Genomic DNA, 6472 nt, shown 5'->3' with positions numbered 1-6472 from the left:
GTCAGGGTGTTCAGGGTGGTCGTCAGGGAGGCAGTGACACATGGAGGACTTACCCAGAGTGCACGAGGTGCAAAAGACATCATCCGGGTGAATGTCGGGCCAAGGCCTATTATATGTGCAGGGTGGTGGGACACCTCAAGAAGGATTTCCCAACAGTGAAGAAAGGGGAAGCAGGGAAGGTGGATAGCTTGACTCCAGCTCGAGTGTTTACCTTGATGCAGGCAGAGGCCGAGGCTAGTCCCTCGGTGGTGACAGGTCAACTTTCTAGCGCTGGCTCTCCTTTTATTGTATTGATTGACTATGGTGCTACACATTCATTTGTTTCTAGTAAGGTGATTGATAGATTGTGTAGACATAGTGAGTACTGTACTGCGGGGTTCAAGACTATTTTGCCTACATGAGAACTGATAGTTTTTAGGAGATGGAATAGAGCACTGCCAGTGATGGTTAATGGTAGGGAGCTATCAGTAGACTTGATTGAGTTAGTTATGGAGGACTTTGACATGATTCTAGGAATGGATTGGCTGGTCAGATATGGGGCTACTATTGATTGCAGGAAGAAGATGGTGACCTTTCAGCCTGAGGGGGAAGATCCCTTTATGTGTGTGGGTGCGGTATGTGGACCCCGCATACGCATGATATCAGCCCTAAGAGCTAGGGACCTATTACAGGGAGGATGTATAGGTTTCCTGGCTAGTGTGGTGGATACTACCAGAGTTTTGCCAACAGGGTCGGGGGAAACCAGGTTAGTTCGTGAGTTCTTGGATGTGTTCCCTGAGGATTTATCGGGGTTGCCGCCGCATAGGGAGATTCAGTTTGTTATTGAGTTAGCGCTGGGGATAAAGCCAATGTTGAGGGCACTGTATAGAATGGCACCGACAGAACTGAAGGAATTGAAGATACAACTGCTAGAGCTTCTGGACTTAGGGTTTATCAGGCCTAGCTACTCGCCATGGGGTGCTCCGGTTTTGTTTGTGAATAAGAAGGATGGGACTCTAAGAATGTTAATAGACTATAGAGAGTTGAATAAGTTTACCATCAAGAATAAGTACCCTCTACCAAGGATCAACGACTTGTTTAATCAGTTGCAGGGAAAGACGGTATTCTCAAAGATTGATCTTCGATCTAGTTATCACCAGCTGAGAATCAAGGACAAGGATATACCGAAGACGACCTCCCGAATGAGGTATGGGCACTATGAGTTTCTGGTCATGTCGTTTGGTTTGACCAATGCCCCAGCAGCCTTCATGGACCTAATGAACAGGGTCTTCAAGGACTTCTTGGACCAGTTTGTGATTGTCTTCATCAAAGATATCCTAGTGTACTCCAGTTCAGAGGCAGAGCATAGGCAACATCTTCGACAGGTCTTGCAGAGGTTGAGAGAGCGCTGGTTGTATGCCAAGTTTAAGAAGTGTAAGTTTTGGGTATTAGAAGTGACATTCCTTGGACATATTGTTGGTGAGGATGGGATTAAGGTGGATCCATCTAAGGTGAAGGCAGTTAGAGATTGGCCGAGGCCAAGGAATGCCTCAGAGGTTAGGAGTTTTCTTGGACTAGCGGGTTATTACAAACGATTTGTGGAAGGGTTCTCGAACCGATGACAGAATTGACAAGGAAGAATTTGAAGTTCGTTTGGTCAGACAAGTGTGAGAACAGTTTCCAAGAATTGAAGCGACGACTTATTACAACACCTGTGCTAAGTCTTCCTTTGGAGGAAGGAAAGTTTGTGGTATATTGTGACGCATCGAGGTTGGGTTTGAGCTGTGTGTTGATGCAGAATGAGAAAGTTATAGCTTATGCATCACAGTAGCTGAAGGAGTATGAGCAACGATACCCTACCCATGATTTAGAATTGGCAGTGGTGGTATTCGCACTGAAGGTGTGGTGACATTATTTGTATGGAGAGAAGTGTGAGATATACACCGATCATAAGAGTTTGAAGTACTTCTTCACCCAGAAGGACCTAAACATGAGGCAAAGGTGTTGGCTGGAATTGGTAAAGGACTATGACTGTGATATTCTTTACCACCCAGGGAAAGCCAATGTAGTGGTAGATGCATTGAGCCGGAGAGGCCCGGGATAGTTTTTTCGTTCCTATCAGATATCGAGAGAGTTGGCAGAAGAGATGTCCGAAGCAAAGATAGAGTTAGTGGTGGGCCGGTTGGCCAATATTACTTTGCAGTCGACCCTGCTGGAGCAAATTAAGGAGGGTCAGTTGGTAGATGCGCAATTACAGGAAGTTAGAGGGAATGTCTTAGCCTGAGCGGCTAAGGACTATTCTATTTCTGAGGTTGATTTGATATGGTATCAGGGTCAAATCTGTGTTCCAACTGATATGGGGATTAGACGTGAGATACCGGATGAATCCCATACTACGTCATACTCACTTCATCCAGGCACCACGGAGATGTATCAGGATCTACGGACGTTGTATTGGTGGCCTGGGATGAAGAAGGATGTGGTTGAGTACGTAGCCAGGTGTTTGACCTGTCAGCAAGTGAAGGCGGAACTTCTGCGACCAGCGGGGCAGCTACAACCTTTGGGTATTCCCGAGTGGAAATGGGAGGCTATTACGATGAATTTTGTGGGAGGTTTACCCAGGTAAGTGGGGCTACATGACTCGGTGTGGGTGATAGTAGACAGATACACCAAGTCAGCTCATTTTCTGCCAGTGAAAATGACTTATACTGTGGATCAGTATGCAGAGCTGTATGTGAGGGAGATTGTGCGTCTACATGGGGTTCCCAAGTCTATAGTGTCAGACCGGGATCCTATCTTTACTTCCAAGTTTTGGGGTAGATTGCAGAAGGCTATGGGAACTCAGTTGAAGTTCAGCACGACATTTCATCCTCAGACTGATGGATAGTCTGAGAGGATGATTCAGGTGTTGGAAGATATGCTTAGACCATGCGTGATAGATTTTGAGGGGTCTTTAAGTAAGTATCTTTCGCTGATTGAGTTTTCATACAACAACAATTATCAATCAACGATTGGAGTAGCTCCATATGAGATGTTATATGGGAGAAAATGTAGATCGCCCATTCATTGGGATGAGATGGGTGAGAGAAGGTATTTAGGACCGAACGTGGTTCAGAAAACTAATGAGGCCATTGAGAATATCCGAGCTCGAATGCTCGCTTCGCAGAGTAGACAGAAAAGCTACGTTGATCCTAAGTGTAGGGACGTGGAGTTCCAGGTAGGGGACCACGTGTTTCTGCTAGTTTCACCACTGCGAGGGGTGAGAAGGTTTGGAAAGAAGGGCAAGATGAGCCCTAGATTCATTGGATCCTTTGAAATCCTAGAGAGGATCGGGCAGGTGGCTTACAGATTAGCGTTGCCATCATCGTTGTCAGGAGTTCATGACGTATTCCATGTTTCCATGCTTCAGAAGTACGTCTCAGATACAACACATGTGTTGAAGTATGCACACTTGAAATTGCAGATAGATTTGTCTTATGAGGAGTGATAGGTTCAGGTCTTAGATAGGAAAGATAAGATTCTAAGGAAAAAGACGATTCCTTTAGTTAAAGTGTTATGGAGGAATAGCAAGGTCGAGGAAGTGACCTGGGAGCTTGAGTCAGCGATGCGGGATCAGTATCTCGAGTTATTCAGGTAAATTTCAAGGATGAAATTCTTAGTAGGAGGGGATAGTTGTAACGACCCAAAATTACTAGTAAGACTTAAGGGCCTTGATTAGTGTGCTGGGAGGGTATAATTGGTTTATGCGTGATTTTATGATTAAATGCATGATTATATGATTATGTGGATAATTGAAATGCATGTTTATGAGTATTAAATATGCATGTGGGCCCTGTTTAGTTTATAAGGGCATATTTGTAATTTTGGCCCGTTGAGGGCATAAATGTGATTATTTGTGGTAAATTGTTGAGACCACATTATTATGTGGATATATTTGCAGTATATGGCTCCAGACGGTCCTAGTGAGAGGATTGGCGAAATAGTCACGACAGAGATTTATACCCGGCTTGGGGGAGCCTAGGGGTATTTTCGGGAATTTAGAAAATATATCGGGGATTATTAGACATTGGGTAAATAATTGGTGATTAATTGGATGCTGGGATTTAAGTGGTAAAGATTAGGAACACTTGAGGAATTAGCGGGAATTGGGAACAAAAGACTATTATATCCTTAGAATGAGTAGAGGATTAGTTTTATTTGGGAGGGAAAAATAGTCTTTTCCTAAGTCTAAGGATATGCTCAACATTTTCTTAGAACAAAGTAGAAAGTTGTAGAAGTAACTTAAGGAAAGAAACAGAAAAGGCTGTCTCTCTCATCTCTCACGTTTCCCTCTCTATCTCACTCTCCCTTGTGGGAATTTGAAGCAAAAAATCAAGAAGGGGCCTAGGCTTGTCTTTGGGGTTGGTGATCTTTGAGGATTTGGAGGGGAATTAAGATGGAATTGGAGCTGGAAAGAAAAGGAAAAATTCAGGAAGTTGAGTTGAGTTGGTGTGAACGTTTCTGCTGGAAGTTGGGTCACAATTTGTGGTAAGAATGTTGCTTTAATTTCTGTGTTTAGCTGAGTAGTTTAGGTTGAATTTTGAGCTCATGAACTAGAATTGGATGATGGAATTAGGCTAAGTTTGTAGGATGTTAACAGTTGATGAATTTGGTTAGTGACTTTAGTTTTGTTGCTAAGGTTTTGAGGATTAAAATAGGTAATTTATTCTTGAGATCCTAGCTTGTTTGGTGTTGAATTGAGGGTTTGTGTTTTGAAAATTTTGGGTTGATTTCTTAGTGTTCTTGGCTAGCACGAAGAAGAGAAAACCCAGGTTTTCTCTGGGTTTGAAGGGGCGCGGCACGGTGCGTGTGGCCTTTTTGGCCTGGGTTGCTCTTTAACATAGGGGCGCGCTGCGAGTCACTAGGCCAAGTCGCGACCCGCCTCCCTCTTTTGCTGGGGCGCTTGCTCTCTGACTTGGGGGCAAGTCGCGATACACTAAGCCAAGTCGCGACCCGCCTATGGTTTTTAGCCTTAGAATTGTTTCAAGAATTTTTAGGGCTTGGGGGTTCGAACCTAAGCGCTCGGGACAGTTTCTACTACCCGGTTTAGTAGAAATGGAGGCCCTGGAGGTTAGTTTCTGTCTCCTAGGTATTTATATTGATTGGAAGTTGATAAATACCATTGGGCCTTGTGACTAGGTTTATTTCCAAGGCTTGAGGCTAAGGATCGTGCTCAGAACCATTTCACGTTCTCCACTCGGAATTAAAGGTAAGAAAACTACACCCTTTTGTGTGGCTGTGTTGGGACTAGGGTTCCCTATATTTGAATACAAATGATGTATGATTATGATATGCCATGTGAGCATGAATTAAATGGCCTAAGAGTGTCGAGGCTGATATTTGCGCATAAGACGCGGCTCGACCATTGAGAGCAGAGGTTAGCTAAATAATCACCGAGCTTGGCCTAAGCGAGCCGGAGTCAGTGGGTTAATTAGAGGGAACCCTGAGTATTGTATGATGAGTATGATATGTTTATTATTGTTAAGCTGATGTTATGGTTTATTGAATACTGAGATTAATGGCTTGTGATTCATTGATTTCCATCACTGATTATGTGTCTGTTATAACATGTTGAATACTTGGTTAACTGTCTGATGGATCATTTGATTGTCTGTATTGTTTGTGCTATGTTATATGGTTTTCTTGTTGGGCCTTGATTCACGGGTGCTATGTGGTGCAGGTAAAGGCAAGGGTAAGGTGGACCAATCCTGAGTTGGAGAGCTCTGGGGGCGGGATGTACATAGTCAGCTGCTTGTTCACCACAGTCGAGGGATAGTACAGGGACAGGAAAACCTAAAATGTGTATTTTTTCCATTAGAGAGGCTTGTGATTGTATATGACTTTTGAAATTTTGTAACCTGTCTTTTAAACCCTGTATTTTTTTTTGGGATCCCACGTACCAAACGTTTGTTAAAATGAAGTTTATCTATTTGTGACCAAAATATTTTAACCCAAACTCGATTATGGTTCTAGTGTCACATTTTTAATTAAACAACTTGATTAGCAAGTCTCGTACCTTTATAAACACACAGTGTAACGGTCTTGGTTATCCAGGGCATTACAGCAGTGGGCCCCGATATGATTCAGTTAATCATTTAATTAGGACATCTGGCTCCATATGACACTGTAGTCATTTATATGAATGGTATGCGTGCATGACTAGAGTTATTACTGCTAGGCATGCTTATTATGGTTCAATAATGTATTATTAACTGTTTATGAGCATGTTTAAGTTTTCTTGTTTGGCTTTGGCTCACGGGTGCTATGTGGTGCTAGTAAGGGGAAAGGAAAGCTGGATCAACTATGAGTTTGAGAGCTTAGGTGGCGACGTGTACATATGCGACCGCTTGACCACCACGACCAAGGTTTCTTAGAGGAACTAGGGTTAAACCTTATTTTTGTTGCTTAGGTCGGCGGGTTGTAACTTTTGAGTTGTAATTATCCTTTTGGAACT

This window comes from Humulus lupulus, chromosome X (assembly GCF_963169125.1).
Source record: "Humulus lupulus chromosome X, drHumLupu1.1, whole genome shotgun sequence".
In the NCBI taxonomy this organism is placed as follows: Eukaryota; Viridiplantae; Streptophyta; class Magnoliopsida; order Rosales; family Cannabaceae; genus Humulus; species Humulus lupulus.
Note: the sequence above shows the minus strand (reverse complement) of the source record.